General features: G+C 49.4%; 1 protein-coding gene across 1 annotated transcript in view; it reads right to left on the bottom strand.

Annotated features, from left to right (window-relative positions):
- Positions 1–20,305, bottom strand: part of TRPC5 (transient receptor potential cation channel subfamily C member 5) — a 168,256-nt gene that overhangs the window by 15,088 nt on the left and 132,863 nt on the right. The gene's annotated exons all lie outside the window — the stretch shown is intronic.

Below are 20,305 nucleotides of genomic sequence, written 5' to 3'. Positions count from 1 at the left end.
GGGCTGCCAGTTTCTAGGTGGGTCCTGAAGATCTCCTAGAAATATGTCTAGGCTATAGGGACCAGTTCCCCTGGAGAAAATGGCTGCTGTGGAGGGTGGATTTTATGGCATTATACCCTGCTGAGCTCCCTCCATTCCCAAACCCTGCCCTTCCCAGGCTCTACACACAAATCTCCAGGTATTTCCTATACCCGTACTTGGCAAGCCTAGAAAATGACCTGTGACTCTCTCTCTCACTTAAGGGAGTAACTGTATGTGTAAAGTGATGTGGGAAGCAGAGGTGGTTTGCCTTTGCCCTCCTCTGCAGAATCCTCCTTGGTGGTCTCCCTTCCAAGTACCGACCTTGCCTAGCTTCCAAGATCTGACAAGACAGAGCTATGCCATTCTCAAGGGCCTAATTATACATTAGGGTTCCCCCCGCCTGGGGTACATTCCTGCTGAGTTGTGTCACATGTTGGGGCTGGGATAGTATAACCTGATCTCATCATATCTCGGAAGCTAAGCAGCATCAGTACTTGGATGGGAGACCACCAAGTAAGACTCTGCAGAAGAAGGCAATGGCAGACCATTTCTGCTTCTCACTTGCCTTGAAAGCCCCTTGCCAGGGTTGTCATAAGTAGGTTGCATATGACGGCACTTTACACATGTGTAAGGGCTGTCCCTATTCCCAACGCATTAGTGGCCTGCTGTTTTTCCACAAATGCTCTTCCACTGGTGGCTTTGGAATGGCAGTTTCCAGGAAAGAACGGCGTTCAGAGGCCAGTGGGGTTGCCAAATTCAGTTTGGGAATCCCTGAAGATTTGGAGATGGTGCTTGGGGAGGGTAGAGTTTGGGGAGGAGAGAGACCTCGGCTACAGTTGCCAGCTCCAGGTTGAGAAATTCCTGGAGATTTTGGGGAGAAGCTTGGGGAAGGACCTCAGCAGGGCATAATGCCATAGAGTCCTCCCTCCAAATGAGTTGTTTGCTCCAGAGGAACTGATCTGTGTAGCCTGGAGAACAGTTGTAATTCTGGGAGATCTCCAGGCCTCACCTGGAGGCTGGTAACCCCAACTGCAGTGGTTCTCAGTGATGACATAGAGCCCCACCCTCCAGAGCTGTCATTTCCTCCAGGGGAACTGACCTCTGTAGTCTGGAGATCAGTTGTAATTCCAGGAGATCTCCAGGCCTCACCTGGAGGCTGGTAACCCCAAGGGTCAGAGGCTCCTGGGTACCTGGGATTTTACATGCTAATGAGTGTTGTAAGTAGCAGTTGATGAATTACTGGCGTAGTGTGGTAACCTAAGGGTTAATCTACTCAGCAGGAGACAGACACTTGGTTCCTGCCAGAAGTCTGTGTGTAGGGTCTTTGCTCCCAGAACTCCCAGATTATGTTTCTTGTATATTTTAGCATTTCTTTGAGCATCTGGCAAATATTTTTAAATTATATAGATTGATTTTCAGGGTTTCAGAGGAAAGGAAGAAAAGGTTGGAAAGGAAAATAGGAGCATGAGCTTGGACCGCTTCACCCTCCATATTTTATTTTCCTTAATTAATTCAGCGGCTAGAGAGAATGCTCACTGTGTGCTTGTCAGCTCTGACTTCAGGCTAAGAAAACGCAGGGGGCTGCGATCCTTGCTGCTTCCTCCGGATGTGTTGTCGAGAGGGCCCTCACAATGCCCCTTTACCTGTAGCTGGGCATGTAAATCCTACTGACACACATTAAATTAAAAGGGGGCACCGTCAAGATTCACTGGAGGACATCTCTTTGCAGGAGCCCTTTTGCTTTGAACGTTGCATTGCAAACGGCATCTGAGATGACTCGGTCTGCAAAGCGCAGCTTGCCTTGTTATCACATGAGATGAGGAAGATCACCTCTAGGTGAACAGGTGGGGACACGCTACAGAGCTGTTTTTAGGACCAAAAAGGTCCAGTGCTAGCATGTGTGGGCAAGCAGTCGAGTGAAAATTAGGGTTCTGTCTAAGTTGCAGCCCTATTCACAGGCTAGGAGAGAGGGCTGCCAAGTCCCTGGTGGAGGTAGGGAATCTTTTGCAAGCAGTGGGGGGTGGGGTATAAAACAGCAGCATCACTGATGACATCACTTTGGGGGAAAACCTGGAAAAGCTGTTAGGTAGCTCTAGGAATCACTTCCTGGTGATTCCTAGAGCTACCCAATGTAGCTCCCCTCCAACCCTTCTAAGAGAAAAGGCCCCCACTGTCATAAGAATCCTGGTGGAGCAGACCAGTCATCTTCCTAGTCCAGCTTCTTGATTCACAGAGTGGCCAACCAGTTGGGCTGGAGGACCAACAAACAGGGTGTAGATGCCAAGGCTATCCTTGGGTTTATGGGTGGAGACTGCACATAGGAAGGGGGAAAACTTTCCTTTTCTGGGAGCCAGCCATTCTCCCCTTCCTTGCTCAACAAGCTTCCAGAATGACCCTATTTCACTTCCTTCCTCCTCCCAACCATCCAGAGCGAGGGCAATGTGACACAGAAGGCATTGCCCTCACTTGGCATGGGCTTTGTTAGACGTCAGTGACCTAATGTCCATCCTAATGTTCAAACTGGATTGGATGCTTAGTGTTTCAGTCTCACCACAGCAATAACAAGACTCTTGATGGGCTATGAGGGGAAAAAAACAGAAGCGTTGTGGTGGTGAACCCAGTGGGACTGAAGCTACTATTTGTACAGGGAAGAACACAGCAAATGATGCAGAAGTGGTAAGGTGCATGTATGGGAGGGGGAGAACATTTTCACTCTTTTCCCCTGGAAAGGTTTGCCCCCAAACTTTATGATACAGCTCCAGTAAAAATTATTACAGGTAAGTAGCTTTGGTCCACTTATCTGCAGTGCTGTAGTAGAATGACGGAAGATTATTGTCCAGATTTACTGTTATTATTAGTTTTTATATGGTGCCATCAAAGAAACGGCACTTTGCAGAGTGACACAACAATGAAAGAACACGCTGTGCTTCAAGGGGTTCACACTCTAAATTTCAACATAGGGGAGACAACAGGGGGAAAGGTGGGGGCCAGCAACGAGCCCCAGGCTGAAGAGGGCTCTGCCCTGAAATTTTATCTCAGTTCAGTTCGTTTTATTCATAGAATCATGGAAGGGACCACCAGGGTCATCTAGTCCAACCCCCTGCACGATGCAGGAAATTCACAACTACCTCCCCCACACACCCCCAGTGACCCCTACTCCATGCCCAGAAGATGGCAAAAAGCCCTCTAGGATCCCTGGCCAATCTGGCCTGGAGTAAAGCTGCTTCTGACCCCTAAGTGGGGTCAGTTTCTTTAATACTGTTTTGCCATGCATTCAGGCTCACTGTTTTAGGGGATGTTTGTATTTGGTTTCATTGAGAGATGCATTCCCACTTGTGACTTTTTTATTCCCCTATCGGTTGGGAGGAAATGTTCAAAGAGTGTCCTGCTCAACCAAGGAACCTTCCCTTCTGAATTTCAGACAGGTAGAAGAAAGCATTCCTCTTCTAGTAGAAACTAAAGGCAAGACTCATTTTTAACGCAAATTGTCAGTGGTTGCAGCCTTTGCCCAAGGGATCCTCCCTGCCAAATGTCAGAGACAGAGAAGAAACGGTTCCAATTTTCTAGGCCATTAAAATTCTCCCTTATAGAATGGACATATGGAGGAGTGGAGATGGCTTTTTTTCCCCAGCCAGAGGGTTTACCATAAAGTTACCATATAGTTTCCAGTGATTCCTAGAATTATCCTCTGTCACTTCTGGGTTGCACCCAGAAGGGATGTAGAGACACTGGTGACATTGCCACATTACATGAGTCTACTTTTATTTTAATTATTTGTTAATCTTCTGGAGCTGATTTTGTATCGAAATAAATTTTGACTGACTTACTTGGTGATATCAGAGAGTGTGTGTCTGTGGGAGAAACAGTTTCAGTTTTCCAGGCCATTACAAATCTCCCTTGCACAGTGGACACACGGGGGAGTGGTCCCCCCCCCACCAGAATGCTTATGTACACATGAACACATGAAGCTGCCTTATACTGACTCAGACTGTTGGTCAATCAAGGTCAGTATTGTCAGATATTTGGTACTGGCAGATGTTGGGGTCTAATTTTTTAAAAAGAAAGGCACTAAACCCTTACATGAGCATACACACACACATACACACATTATACTCTGCATTACATTTGCTCATTTTAACAGGTTTCTTTCAGCTCTTGTTTAGCCAAACTTATTATCTGGTGTTTTGGTTGGACAGTACCTCTATGGGTCATGTGTCATCTGAGTCAGCCCCTCCCCTCCCTGCCCCTCTTTTTTCACTTGCTGCTCCTGAGAAATGGACCCTTAAAGGTGGCATGGGGATCTGGAAACTCAAAGCATTAGTGCCGTTTCCACAACTGCAGCACAACCAGAGAAATGACCAGGGTTGACCTAGGACTTCTATGCATGGGAATTTAACCTTGTGCTAGACACTCTCTTGACCCACAGTTTTCTGATCCGAATTCTCAAAATCCTACGCATGGTGGTTGTTTATCCCAAAGAAATTCATGGAATATAAGGAGTACTGCAGAATCCCCAGCAACAAACCGGAAGCGTCTGAGTCCCTGTCCCTTGAAAACACTGCTTCGTAATTGGCTGTAGTGTTTATTGTTAGAAAAACGTCACCACCCCACCAGCTCCCCTCTGGCCCCGGCGAGTGGCCATTTTACAACCCAAGTGCCACCAGAAAAACAACAACAGCCCCAAAAGCCAGCACTGCAGCTCAGTTACCTATCCCCTGTGATCATGGAGCACACAGGGGAGAGAAAGCTAAGGTAAGCCCGGCAGTTGGCTTCCCCTCGAGATCAGACATTGTGGGGAAGTTCTGGGCTAAGCTACCCTTCTCCTGCGATCAACAGGGGCAGGAGAGGTAAGCAGCCCTCCACAGTTTTTCTTTTCTTTTGATATGATGATTTCTTGTTAATTCAATTAAAATACAATTAAAAAGAAGAAAGAGGCAGCCGAAGTTAAGATCCGATGCCCCCCCGCATTTGGGTGATGGTTTACCCATGGGGGGAGGGGGAGGGAGCACTGGATCTTAGCCTCGGTTGTCTCTCTCTTAATTTTTGATTATATTTTAAGATAAGAGCTCTCGGATAAGAGCTCTCAAGAGGCTGGATCCGGCCCATGGGCCTTTTGCCTTAAACCCCTGCCCTAGTTGGTCAGATGTTGAGATGAGTTGCCCTTCCAAAGTTAATGAAGAGGATGTGTTTGGCTCTGATTTTGATTTATTGTGTTCTGAATGAACATTCCCACTGAGGAAAAGCTCCGGTTTCATCTTCGTTGGGGGTGGGACGAAGGGGTTGATGCCGAAGGTGCCACAGGAGGCTTGCACCTAATGATGGATAGAAGAGAAAGGGGGTACCCTGTGTAAGGGTTTGGGGAGGAAGTTCCAGGCCAAGGGGAAAGGGGCAGGCTCCTTTAAGAGAGCAGAAGAGCTCGGGCTGGTTGAGGGTGGTCAGAGCTGAAGAGAACACATGAAGCTGCCTGCTACTGAATCAGACCCCTGGTCTATCAAGGTCAGTACTGTCTACTCAAACTGGCTGTGGGTCTCCGGGGTCTCAGGCTGAGGTCTTTATCATTACCTACAACCTGCTCCTTACTGAAGATGTTGGGATTAGAATGCCGGGCTTTCTGCATGCCAAGCAGATGCTCTGCCACTGAGCCACAGCCAATCTCCAAGATTACAGGAGGTGATATAAGGGTGGGCAGGTAGGTGAGGCACGGCCTTTTAGAATAGTTCTGAGGAGCTCTCTCTCTCAAAATAAAGGGTGAGGATACATCCAGAATTCTCTCATCCAAATTTGTCCCCAGATTTTGCCAGACTGTTTCCCCACATGGAATGGAATTTGTGTATTGTTCCATGTTTTGTTTCCAGATTTTGTGCAGAGCACTGTGTTTGTGCAATTCACCGTAGTTCATAGAATCACAGAACCATAGAGTTGGAAGGGACCACCAGGGTAGGCTGACCATACGTACCGTTTTGAAAGGGACAGATCCATTTTTATCATATTTCCGGGTCTTTTTAATTAAAATTCCAATTTTGTCCCATTTTGCACCTCATTACACTTCCAACGTTTGTTTCCTTCAGCTCTGACATTTCTTATGCTGCTTGCAGGCATGGCTGGATAAATTCTCATAGAAAAAGTGCTCTGATCGGGTTACACTAAGTATTACATAACCCCTGTCCCGTTTTTGCCATCCCAATGTCCCATTTTTGTCTCAAGGAAATATGGTCAGCCTACACCAGGGTCATCTAGTCCAACCCTCTGCACAATGCAGGAAATTCACAACTGTCTCCCCCACACACACCCCAGTGACCCCCTACTCCATGCCCAGAAGATGGCAATAAAACCCCTCCAGGATCCCTGGCCAATCTGGCCTGGAGGAAAATAACTTCTTAATACCAAAGTGGTGACCAGCATTTCCCTGGGCATGTAAGGAAGGGCCACAAGAGCCAAGCATTGATGCAACCCTTTCTGCCCTCCCTCTCATGATCTGCCTGTTCACAGAATCAGCATTGCTGTCAGATAGCCATCTAGCCTCTGCTTAAACACCTCCAAAGAAGGAGAGCCCACCACCTCACTTGCTTCCTTCATTTACATTTTTGCGTGCCCTTTTTGGGCCAAACTACCAGTAATGGCAGACACAGGTCCAACCTACGGCCACCAAGGTCATTTTAGAGGAAAAAATTAGCTTTTTAACAATTGCTGTGAGGGCCTGATCCTGACCAGGCAAGTTACCTATGGGCAAGTGTCCATTGCTATAACCCTGCATAGGAAGCATCTACAGATAATATGTTTTCTATGATTATGCATCAGGTTGAACAAAGATTCTCTTTCTCTGTCTCTCTTTTTGAATGGTGTTTTACTAATGTGCAGGATCATGTGTGTGCATCTGTGAAACCCTTCTCAAAAAGCATCATGATGATATGTCTGACCAAATCAAGAATTCTTTTTTAGTATTTTATCAATGCAGGGGGGAATAGAAAGCAGCAATCTGCTTCAGCTGCAAAATTAATTCCAGAAATTCTCCTAGTTAAACTGGAATTTAGCTGGAGGGAAATCATATGGAGCAAAAAGTAGAGGACCACTCATCAATAACAAAGAGCAATAAGAAAGGTTAATAAAAATGGCCAAAAGATCTGCAGGATCAGACGTGAGAGACAGAGAGACGGACAGAGAGAGAGAGGGAGAGGAAGAAGAAGAAGAAATGTATTATACTGATTTCTGTTGCATATGAAGTCCAAACACATTGGCTGAATCCATTCGGACGCTTGGCAAACAGCTGATGAATATTAAAACATTGAAGCCCACAGGTGAGATGTAATTAGGCGAATGCCGACAAAGGAGACAAACAGTTCTGCATCATCAAATGCATAACTTGTTCTCGCTCCCAGAAAACAATTAGGTTTTCTTCCACGTCAGTGATATAGGCTGAGCAAAAATACCCACATGAGTCCCTCGCTGTCGAGCAGAGAATCTGGAGCACATTTGAGGCGTTGAGGGAAATGATGGAGGAAATGCACCCTGGCTTTGTCAGCATTGTTGGTATGCTATAATGACAAGGTTTATTAAAATGTATATCTTGCCCCTTGGGTAGCAGCAGAGCAGAATGTGGCATGTCAGGGAAGACTAGGGATGCCAACCTCTAGGTGACACCTGGAGATTTCCTGGGATTACATCTCCAGATGACTGAAATCAGTTCCCCTGGAGAAAATGGATGCTTTGGAGGATGGACTCTAAGTGTGAGAGCCCTCCCCTCCTCAAACCCTTCCCTCCCCAGGCTCCACTCCCAACATCTCCAGGTATGTCCCAACCCAGAGCAGACAACTCTAGGGAAGACCCTGAAGGAATGTGGATGGTCAAGGAAGCATCTGGTAAGGCAAGGGTGACCGGAGGGCGGAAACTGTTGTAGGTGAGTCCTGGCAGAGTCTGGGAGGTCATGGGCAGGGACTGGCAGAGCCTGGATCCTGGCTTTTGAGACCCTGGTACTTTGAGACCCTTATTTACTTCATTTATACCCTGCCTTTCTCCCCAATGGAAACCCAATGCGTCTTCCATTGCTCTCCTCTCTTCCATTTTATCCTCACAACAATCCTGTGAAGTAGGTTAGGCTGAGAGTGTGTTACTGGCTTCTGTGGCAGTGCAGGGATTGGAACCTGGATTTCCCAGTTCCTAGTGGAACACTCTAACCACTATATTACATTGCCTTTTACCTGTTACCTAGGTTACATGTTACCTAACCATTTATGGGTGAGCCAGGAAAATACCAGCTGGTTCACAATTATATACAGAGCATCTCTTCTCTCTCCCCGGCCCTTTTGAGAGCACAAACTCACTACGCACACCGTTTGCCCTCCTCCCCAGCACCCTCCAAAAGTAATGCAAACTGGGATGTATTGTCAGGCCTGTATCTCAGTTACTTTGTTTTGCTTTCGTTTCTATCGCTGACCTGACTACTGACTAAGCTCAAGGACAAGCCTGCATACCGAAGCCTGTTTGGAGTCCTGGGAACAGCAGCTATGTTTGTGTTCTGTAATCACTTGCAAATATCATAGCCTTTATACTGCTGAGTGTCAGACAGCGAGCTCATTGCTGTCAGCTTTTCTTCATGCTCTGTACTCCTATTTAGACCAAGTAAAAACCAGCTTCTTTTGGACCTGGCTGTCTCGATGTGGTTTGTTTTGGTTCTGATTTAGGCCAAGGGCTCACATTCTGACAGCAATCCTTCATCACCCTTTTTATCAGTCAGGCTGGAGCCCAGGAGGGTTCGCCTGCCACTCGGATGGGAGCTAAGACAGAGCTCTCCGAGTGAGTTTACCGTGGCTGGAGCCCCGTGTGGTTCACCCCCGGTCCCGGTGGATCTGTTCCCTGGGTAGCGGGTTCCTCGCCGGAGCCCTGGAAGGGTCTCATCCCTGATACCTTCCTTTTAGGATGCCCTAGACAACGTTCAACGGGCAGAAGTGGAACGTAGCCGCCTGGCTGGACTTGTATGGGCGCAGCACGGAGGCCAGCGCCCGCCACGACCTCCTGGCATCAAATTGTCCAGTGGAGGATGCTCGACTGGCCCGGGTGTGCGGAGCCAGGCCAAAAACACTGGCGTAACGGATGGTTGCATTCTTCCACGGAATGACCTCGACCACCACTTCAATGGCCGGGATTGATAAGCTGTCAACCCCCGCCTCTGGTGTCAGCGCAGCAACCTTAGCGGTTCGGATCCAGCCGCGACTGGATCTTCCGGATCAAACCGGACCTATTCCGGCATGGGAGCAGGAGGCTCTGCCACTAGTTACCATGGCCCTGACCACCAAACTCGAAGCAGATCAAGTTTTGGCGGATCGTAAGGGGGTCAAAGAGGACTTGCACTATGAGGACACTCTCTGGGCTGCAAACCTCCGAATCAGCCAGCCCCGTCGCTTAGGTGATGCGGGCGAGGATATGTTTTTGCTCCAAAAGCACAAGCGGGTACACGTAGACCGAGTGGCCTGCTTGCAGGATCAGATGAACTTTTGGCTTCACGGCAACGACTGCTTGCAGCAGATACAAGCCGAACCAGATGACTCGGCCCCAGCTCCACAACCAGGGTCTCCTGATCAGGCTCAACCGCAGCAACCTGCGGCACTCTGGGCGGAGCGCCCATGTTGCCAGTAACTCCAGCAGTGCCTGTGGCGCCAGGAGACTCCGGAGCTCCCGTCCTGCCACCGCCAGGAAGGCCAGGGGCCCCGTTCCTTGGATCTACACCAGCACCTGTAATACTTCAACGCAGAGGCACCACGGCCACCCGCAGTACAGCACCGGGACGGCCCACACCCTCTGCACTTCCTACTTCTGCAGACCCCTCCAGGTCCTGGATTACAAGTGCCCCAGTGAGGGACAATTCCCAGTGGGGGAACGCATCGCCCCGAGCTCGGGGACGACTTCAACGCAGAGGCACCGCGGCCACCCGCAGTACAGCACCGGGACGGCCCACACCCTCTGCACTTCCTACTTCTGCAGACCCCTCCGGGTCCTGGATTACAAGTGCCCCAGTGGGGGACAATTCTTCACCTTCGAACAGGGATCTTCCCGGGGATACCCCAGCGTTAACCCTGGACTCACCTCTTGACCTGTCACAAAACCGAGGAATGCCTCAACGCGAAGGCACCGCGGCCGCCCGCAGTACAACGCCGGGTCGGTTCACACCCCCTGCATTTTATTTCAGAGACTCTCCCGGTCTTCCTACTTCTACAGACCCCTCAGGGTCTTGGATTACAAGTGCCCCAGTGGGGGACAATTCTCCATCTTCGGACGGAGATCACCTCCGGGATACCCCAGCGCTAAACCTGGACTCGCCTCTTGACCTGTCAAATAACCGGTCACAGCCTGTGGTCCCCGCAGACCCCCGCAGTTTCTCCTGTAAAACCTACGAAACCGACGAAGGTGAAAGAAGTAGAAAATACGATGTATGTGGACGCAGTGTTACAACGCTATAAAGGGGGTCCCCAACTGCCTGTCAGGGCACTTATTGACTCCGGCTGCGGTCGCACTTTAATTAGTGAAACCACATTCGCAGCTCTCAAAGTCAAGTCCGAGGTGCTATCAGCTCCCGTCCAATTTGCCCAGATGGATGGAAGCCATTTCAAGGGGGGCCCAGTTGATCATCGCACTAAAGGGGTGGCGATGGGTATTGGCTCTCATTGGGAGCAAATAGACTTTACCATAGCCCCTATCCGATTCGAGGTGGTCCTAGGAATTAATTGGATTAAGGGTCATAATCCCTATATAGATTGGGAGACGAACACTATCTCCTTTACCAGTTCCAAATGCGAACAGCACCGGCAGCACGTCGCGCTGCTGGCTCCACCTGCTCCGGCATTGACCTCTGATATCCCATTGCCACCGTCCCTGCCCGATGTATACCAAGACCTTGCCGATGTCTTTGACATTAAAGAATGCGATGCCTTACCACCCCACCGTGCCACAGACTGTGCAATTGAAGTAGTAAAGGACTGCACACTGACCAAAAGCAAGATTTACCCTATGAGCGCTTCCGAGCGCACTGTGCTTCGGGACTTTTTGGATAAAAATCTTGCTCGAGGGTTCATCCGACCATCGAACGCTCCTAACTCTGCTCCTGCGTTCTTTGGCCGAAAAAAGGAGGGCGACCTGCGTCTATGCATTGACTTTCGAAAGCTCAACGCAGTCACCCAAGCCAACGCCTACCCCATACCATTGATTTCGGATATTTTGGGACAGTTACAAGAGGGATGTATATTCTCCAAATTGGACCTAGTAGAAGCTTACTACCGCGTCCGTATCCGCGAGGGGGACGAACCCCTCACTGCCTTCTCCAGCTGTTTTGGAATGTTTGAATTCCTCGTGATGCCCTTCGGGCTAAAAGGGGCCCCGGGGGTCTTCATGCAGCTCATCAACGAAATACTACATGATTTGCTGTACCGCGGGGTGGTGGTTTATTTGGATGACATCCTTATTTATTCGAAAACCATGGAGGAACATGTTGCTCTGGTCAGAGAAGTTTTACAACGACTCCGTAACCACCAGCTCTATGCAAAACTGTCCAAGTGCGAATTTCACCGAAAGCAGATAACTTTCTTGGGATACATAATCTCTCATCGTGGCCTTAGCATGGACCCCGCTAAAGTCCAATCGGTACTTGACTGGACTCTGCCCTCCACCCGCAAACAAGTGCAGCAATTTCTGGGCTTTGCTAATTTCTACCGCGGTTTCATTCCCAACTTCGCTCAAGTAGCGTTGCCAATCACTGACCTCCTGAAAACAAAGGGTAAAGGGGTTTCTGCAACATTGCCCTCTGCCAAAATACTATGGACTGATCAATGCCAATCCGCCTTTGTAGCCCTCAAACGGCTTTTCACTTCTGAACCGGTCCTACAGCACCCAAATCCGAACCAAATGTTTATTGTACAGGTCGATGCGTCTGACGTAGCCATGGGGGGGGCCTACTCCAGAGAGGACCGGACGGTCTCCTTCACCACTGTGCCTACTTCTCGAAGAAGTTTACACCTTCCCAATTAAACTGGCCCATTTGGGAAAAGGAAGCTTCAGCCGTCCACCATGCCCTTATGCTGTGGAGGCAATTCCTGGAGGGGTCCGGGATCCCCTTTGAAGTTTGGACCGATCACAAAAATCTAGCTGCCCTCACGGGGACCCATAAATTGTCCGCAAAACAACAGCGTTGGGCGGACTTCTTTGCTCAATTCTGTTTTGTTCTCAAACATGTACCTGGGAAACAGAACGTGCTTGCAGATGCCCTATCCCGGTTGCCTCAATACCCAGTAAAACGGGATCGGCCGACAGACTCGTTGTTTACTCCGGCGCAAAGGGAAGCCCTACCCCTACTGGTCGTGCAAACCCGGGCCCAAACCCGGCTCCAGCAGGGGAATCATACCGTAGCTGACAAGGTATCCAGCCCTAACCAGCAGGCTCCCTCGCCTGTCCCCCTTGCGCCAACTGTATCCAGCGCTCCACAGCAACCAGCCTCTCCTCCCCCTCCACCACCATCAACTCCTGCTTCTCCCTCTCCCACAAACGGAGAGGGGGTGATCATCTCCAATACCTTCCTGGACTCCCTTCGGGCTCAGTGCCTAGCCGAACGCACTGCCCAAACCTTTCCCCAAGGTGTACTCGAGCAAGGTGGTTGTTGGTACAAAGATTCAAAATTATACGTGCCTAAAATACTTCGAAGAGAAGTTCTACAGTTAGCCCATGGAGCTAAGACAGCGGGACACTTTGGGTTCCTGAAAACTCTTCACCTATTGCGCAGACAGTTTTGGTGGGGGGGGATGCGTTCTGATGTGGACTCCTTCGTTCGCAGCTGCCCTATCTGTGCCACAGTCAAACATTCTCAAGGCAAACCCCCAGGACTACTGCAGCCACTGGAAATCCCCAGTAAACCCTGGGAAGTGATTGCCATGGATTTCATGATGGATCTCCCCCTTAGCGGGGGCAAAACTGTACTATGGGTTGTTACTGTCTTATTTTCCAAACAGGTACATTTGGTTCCCTTAGCGGGTATTCCCTCCGCCCCCAAGTTGGCCCGTCTCTTCCTGTCACATGTCTTCCGGCTACATTCGTTTCCGCGCAAGATAATCTGCGACCGCGGAAGTAATTTTATTGCTAAATTTTGGAAAGCTTTCCTCAAATTAGTGGGGGTGGAGCAAGGGTTGTCTAGTGCTTACCATCCTCAAACGGATGGGCAAACTGAACGTGTCAATGCTGTACTGGAATGCGATTTGCGTTGTTATGTCAATTATCACCAAGATAACTGGGTAGAACTGTTGCCTTTTGCAGAATATGCTTACAATAATGCTGTGCATCAATCTACTGGCTTCAGCCCTTTCTATGCTGTGTATGGTCAGGACTTCGGTCCTATTGCCCCTGTAGAAGGGTCTGAGGGGGAGGGGGATCCTGATGTCGCCTCATGGGCGCATGCCCTCCGTACTACTTGGCCCTGGCTGATTAGCAACCTGGACCGAGCCAAATGCAAGTACAAAGCGCAAGCTGATAAGCATCGCTCCCCCAGTAAGGACTTTCAAGTCGGGGACTTAGTATATCTTTCCACCAGAAATCTGCGCTCCACCCGTCCTTGTCACAAACTCAGTGCCAAGTACATTGGCCCATTTCCTATCGCCCGAATCATTAACCCTGTCGCCGTGGAATTGACTCTCCCCAAAACCTTAAGGCGTATCCACCCCGTCTTCCATGTCAGTCTCCTGAAACCCCATGTCGCCTCCTCGGACTGGCATCCAGAGCCGCCTCCCGAACAACCAGTGATGGTGGGAGGGGAGGAACATTTCGAGGTGTCCAAGATCCTGGATTCACGTATACACTATGGATCTCTGCAATACCTAATTCGCTGGAAACACTTCCCCCCTGCCTATGACGAATGGGTGCGTGCACAAAATGTCTCCGCCCCCCGCTTAGTAAACGCCTTTCACACCACCTACCCGGACAAGCCATCCCCCTTGCCAGGAGGAAGGGGGCCTTAAGGGGGGCAGGATGTCAGGCCTGTATCTCAGTTACTTTGTTTTGCTTTCATTTCTATCGCTGACCTGACTACTGACTAAGCTCAAGGACAAGCCTGCATACCGAAGCCTGTTTGTGTTCTGTAATCACTTGCAAATATCATAGCCTTTATACTGCTGAGTGTTAGACAGCGAGCTCATTGCTGTCAGCTTTTCTTCATGCTCTGTACTCCTATTTAGACCAAGTAAAAACCAGCTTCTTTTGGACCTGGCTGTCTCTATGTGGTTTGTTTTGGTTCTGATTTAGGCCAAGGGCTCACATGTATGGAGATAAAGGCAGGAAGCGTTACAGGCTGGAGGGAGCCTGTGGGCTGTGCACGAGGGCTGCCAAGCCTGTGTCCCCAGCTGCTCCTCACTATCAATCAGCTGGCCGGCAGGACTAGGGGGAGTCCAGCATGGCAGCGATGTCACTGGCAACATGGTGATGTCACTTCTGGCATGCATTGAAATGACGCCATTGTGTCACCGCCAGCGTGGGACACTGGCATTTGTGCAAAAACTCTATGGTAAGAGTTCATCTACCACTAACTTTTTGACCAAATACCAGAGCATCCCGTGTCCCCGGCAACACGATGACATCACTTCTGGTATGCACCAGAAGTGACATTGCTGGGTCATGGGCGACATCACTGCAATGCTGTGCTAGGTTTCCCCCTGCTGTCAGTAAGTCCTCCTGTCGGTTGCCAGGATGGACCTGGCAACCCTACCGTGAACTCCTGATCTGGAGTAGACCTCAAAGCCTCTTCAGGTGCTGGCTGAGCCCACCACACACCGCAAACACCACCCCCACAGACTCATGGAGCAATCTGCACCTAAAGGGGCACAGCAAGCTCTTAGCCTTTGAGGAGCACAATGAAGCAAATATTTGGCCTTTATCATTCAGAAGCCTCGGTGGGAGAGCATCTGCTTGGCATGCAGAAGCTCCAGGGCTCAACCCCCAGCATCTCCAGTTAAAAGGACCAGGTAGTAGGTGATGTGAAAGACCCCTACCTGAGACCCTTTGGAGCTGCTGCCAGTCTGAATAGACAATACTGACTTTGATGGACCTCACACTCTGATGCAGTGTGAGGCAGCCGTCATTTGTCCATTTCAGACTCTGGCTGCAAGAAAATGACACGCCACAGCAAAGCCCAATCTATCCCATCTTCGCTTGGAACGTTGAGTGGGATGAATGTGCCCACGATGGGTACCGGCTCTAAGGCCTCCAGCCTGTGTACTCAGCAGATGCGCAGAAGGCTTGCCCTTGCAAACCGTGACTGGCACCTTGAAAGTGCCATCCACAGTACGTGGTGCATTTTCAAAAATCAGCTCTGGAGTTAGTGACCGATTGATTTCCAAATGCATCTTCCAGGCTCCAGGCTCCTTTCCGAACTGCCAAGCCAGACACCCAGAAGGACTCCTTTGCTTTTGCTCTCAAGGCTGCCAAGAGATGACAAGGGGGAAAATCATTGGCCGCATCAGCTGGTGGCCTCATTACCCACCCCATTATTTTATATTGCTCATGAGTAATGGAGCCACCAGGCCATCCCCACCTCCCAGACATAAATCCCACTGCCCTTCTCTTTGCCATCATGACAGATTCCGTCTGTAGTCATAAAAGAATGCTACTTCTGTCTGGTCTTGAAAAATCTTTGAGATGAGGAAATCCAGCCATGCGTAAAAGACGCCGTGCTCGAGTACCGAATGACCTGATCATAGCTGTCTGGCAAGTCCCTGCAAGACCTGTTTACGTATGTAGGCAGCATTCTGCTTTCTAAACAAGACACTCTGGTTCATGCAATGGAGTATAGGCTATACAAGTGTTCCTCTTATTATTTTGGGGTTTTAGGACCCCCCCCCCATTACAAAAATTCAGATTTTTCTGCAAACCTGGGATGCTATTCAGGTTTGTTGAAATATGTGTCTTGGCCCTTCACGGGTTCAATCTCTGGATTTAAGTATCCTCAGATTTGGCTGACTTGGCTATTAAAAATAGGTTTGGACAGCAAGGGGGCAAAAAAAAAAGCAGGTTGGTTCAGAGAAACAATCAATAATGGCTTTGCCTCAAGGTGCCCCCAAGAGAACAGACAGCTCCTGAAGTTTAAAATAGCTTGGTCCAAAAAGGGGGAAAAAGAATCGGGCAGTTTGGCAAACTGCCATTATCCTTACGCAATGCAGAGGTCATGCTGGTCTCTTGCCTTGGTGGATCTTTTTCAGCTGCTCTGCACCACCATCACAATGCATGGCTGGCGGCCAGTCCTGTAGACCCAGAACTATCGTGCCATGGGGGAAGTGACAGATCAAGAACTTTGAATGGTGAACTAGGCGAACCTGGACAAACTGGCCAGGATTTTAAACAAGGCATGATGGCACAATGAAGCTACCCCATCTCCAGAATGGCCTTTGAACTGAAGTAGTTGTTGAAGAAGAGTTGATTTTTATATGCCAATTTTCTCTACTTTTTAAGGAGAATCAAACCGGCTTACAATCCCCTTCCCTTCTTCTCCCCACAACAGACACCTTGTGAGGTAGGTGAGGCTGAGAGAGCTCAAAGAGAACTATGACTAGCCCAAGGTCACCCAGCAGGCTTCATGTGGAGGAGTGGGGAAACCAACCCGGTTCTCCAGATTAGAGTCTGCCACTCTTAACCACTACACCACGCTGGACGGAAGGATGTGCCGGTGTGCGCTGAGATTACCATCACAAGTCCACCTTGGAGCTCCCTCATCATCCTGATGTTGGGAGGCTCTGAGATGAGGGGTTCACTCTGGAATTCTCTCCCAAGGGAGGCCAGCCTCGTCCCAGGCTTGTGGGCATTTTGCTGGATGTTAAAAGATGGCTCTTTTCGCAAGGGGAGTTTGTCGGGCATGCGGCTGACCAGTGCCTCTGGATTGCTCTTATGCTTTTGTTAAACTGATGGCAGCTTAATGTTGTTAATTCGAATTATGCTGGTTCTAAGGATACTGCTGCTTTATTGGCTGTGGGCTTTGATTTAGTTGTAAGATGGGGAGCTAATGATAGGACATTTTGGAAGATGCTGATTCATAGGGTCGCCATTAGTTGGAAGCGACTTGACGGCAGTTAACACAAACACAACAAAAGGTGTAATATGGGATTTCGTTCTTGATTTTGATGTCATCGTACCTTGTCTTAAACTGGACTTCATTGTCTCCTCTTTATTTGTGCTTACATTTATCACCCTGTCCTAGAGATATGCCTTTCGCCTGAGATAGGCACCAATCACTGATGCTATCATTCCCTAGCGAGGGACAGCACTGGCACACAACTTCACACAGGCCCAAATCTAGGGCTGTTGATTCGGTTCGCCCTGAACCGAAAAACAGCCGAATTCCCCCCGATTCGGCTGTTTTTCGGCTCGGGACGAACCGAACTCAAAAAAGGCGGGAAACGGGGGAGCCGAATTTGCCGACTTTGGGGTTCGGCAAATAAATTCGGCAGATTCGGCCGCTCCCCTGGGCCTTCACGGGGCTTCCATGAAGGTGCCGGGGGGGGGGCTTTAAACAGGTCTGCGCCTCCCGGCAGGGAGGCACAGATCTGTTCCACCCCCCCTTTAAACAGATCTGCGCCTCTCAGCTGGGAGGCGCAGATCTGTTTAAAGAGCCCCCCGCGCAGAGAGCTCAGAGGGGCTTGACAACCCCCCGCCTGCCTTCCCAGGAGTCTGTTCCATCCCCCCCCTTTAAACAGATCTGTGCCTCCTGGATCTGTGCCACAGATCTGTTCCACCCCCCCACCCTCCCAGCTGTTAGGCACAGATCTGTTTAAAGCCCCCCCCCCGCGCGCCTTCAGGGAAGCCCCCTGAAGGCTCGCAGGGGGGCCGAATTTCCCCCCCAACTCCAGAAGTCGCCCGAATTTCGGGGATCCGAAGCGGGGCAGTTCGGACTTTGGCACGGTCCGAATTTAAACGGGCCGAATTTTGCCGAAGCCGAACTGTACCGAATTTTTTTTTCAACACCCCTACCCAAATCTGTGACGGGTTACTTGGCCCATTCTCTGCTTGGGTTTAGGAACTTTTTCTCAAGATTTAAGGTGATTCCAGGTTTGCTTGTGCACCTAAGAAAACAGAAGGAGGTGCTTTGCCTGGACCCGCAGAGGGAGGGAGGGAGGGAGGGGAAAGGGAGCCGTTTGTCTTTTCTGTTCCAGAACTCCTGCCAAATACCCAATGTCATGGAGAGTGCTGGCTGCCTCCCCCGTCCTGCGTTTGGGCAGCCAAGCCAACAGCCTGGTGCTCAAACAGGGACAGGGCTTCAGGATGGAACTCATCACATAATTTACACTCCTGTGTATATTCCGTTCATTCGAGTGGGGTTTGCTCAGGAGATCTTCCTAGGGACCGTGTCCTGAATGACCAACTAAAGGGCTAGAAGAAGCCAGTCATGCGACAAACTCACAAAACAACAATGCAGAGGAACATTTAATATATGCCAAGTGCTTCACGTTATCTTATGCCAAGTGCTTCATGAAATATGCCATGTGCTTCATGTTATCTTAGCAATCCTTAACAACAACCCTGCAAGGGGGGCTGTGTAAAACATTGCAAATTGCAGGCTGGAGCATCAGTGGGTTGCATAAGGGCTACCAAGAAGGAACGCTTGAAGTGAGTTTCCTGGGTCACAGTTTAGCCACTTAGGTGAAGTACCTGCATCAGCTCTGTGAGAGATGGGGCAGAGTTTTGATAGTATTCTAGAAAATGTGGCAACTAGGGTTGCCAGCCTTCAGGTGGGGCCTGGAGATCTCCTGGTATTCCAACTCATCTCCAGACAACAGAGATCACTTCCCCTGGAGGAAATGGCTGCTCGATGTCCCTCTCCTCCCCAAAACCCTCCCCTCCCCATACTCTACCTCCAAAATCTCCAGAAATTTCCCAGCCCTAAGTTGGAAACTCTAGTAGCAACCCATGCTAGGGGGAAGGCAGGGGCAACCTGTACAGAGCGATGGCCCTTGGCTGGAAATGCCTCTCTATATTTATTTCAAACATATTGATTTTTCTCTGGAAAAAATAAATACAGCTAAGTCTTCAAGGTTGCAGATAATGCTGGCTGTGCATACTGCAGATTGGTTGAACCTCCATGATGTCACCAGGAAATTACAATACAATACAAAAACCTTTAATGGCATAGATACAATTGTTCTGCTTAAAATTTGCCAGACAGAAGGCCGCGAAATCTAAAATATCTACATCTAATAAGGCAGTAAGATACGGAGGACCATTTAATGCGGCATGTTTAACACCAGGAAATTACTACCCAATCCCCTATGTGGTTTTGCAAAATAAATAAATAAAAATCAATTTTTCAATTAATAAGGTGATTGATGAATACATCAGTGTCTAAAATATATGAGACACAGTCTTCACACATGTGGGAGGGCCGGGTGTGTGTGTGGGGGGAGAATGACTGAACCAGGTCTGGAGCTCACAGCCATACATAATTTTATAGACCTCTATCATGTCTCCCCTTAACCCCCTTGTTTCCAAGCTAAACAGCCCTAAGCATTTTAACAGCTCCTCATAGAGCAGTTGCTCTAGTCCCCTGATCATTTTTGTTGCTCTTTTCTGCATCTTCTCAAGCTCTGTAATACCCTTTTTTAGGTGTGGTGACCAGAACTGTACACAGTATTCCAAGTGTGGTCTCAGCATAGATTTGTACAAGGGCAGTATGATAGCAGCAGTTTTATTCTCTATTCCTCGTCTAATTATAGCCAGCATAGAATTTGCCTTTTTTACAGCAGCCACACACTGGGTTGACATCTTCATTGAGCTATCCACTACCACCCCAAGATCCCTTTCTTTGTTTGTCCAGATGGAGCGAAGCAGCGTCATGGGCAAAGTGGGCGGGGTTGGGCGGATTTGGGGCGGTGTCACGAGCGGAATGGAAGGGGAAGGACAAGGGAGCAGAGGTAAGCGGTGCAGAATACTGCACAGTTCTTCCCGTGAAAAATCAAAACTGCTTCGGGATGGCGGGGGGGAAGGTACGCTGTCATGAAAAAGTAATTTAAATCGGGGGTTTTTTTGCTCCACGGCAAAAGAGAAGCAAAATCTACCGTGAAAAATGCCCCCTAGAGTGAAATTCCATCCCTGCTGAGCTCCCTCTGCTCCCTGAATTCCACCTTTCCCAAGCATCCACCTCCAAATCTCCAGGAACTTCACTACCCAGAGCTGGCAACCTTTCTTCCACAGATCAAGCACTGGTTCACTACGAGGACTGCTGGTAGGATTGCCAGCCTCCAGGTGGTAGCAGGAGATATCCTGGGATTACAGCTGATCT

This window comes from Euleptes europaea, chromosome 13, assembly GCF_029931775.1.
Source record: "Euleptes europaea isolate rEulEur1 chromosome 13, rEulEur1.hap1, whole genome shotgun sequence".
Taxonomy (NCBI): Eukaryota; Metazoa; Chordata; class Lepidosauria; order Squamata; family Sphaerodactylidae; genus Euleptes; species Euleptes europaea.
The sequence above is the reverse complement of the archived record's forward strand: the minus strand, read 5'-3'. Positions and strand labels throughout refer to the sequence as shown.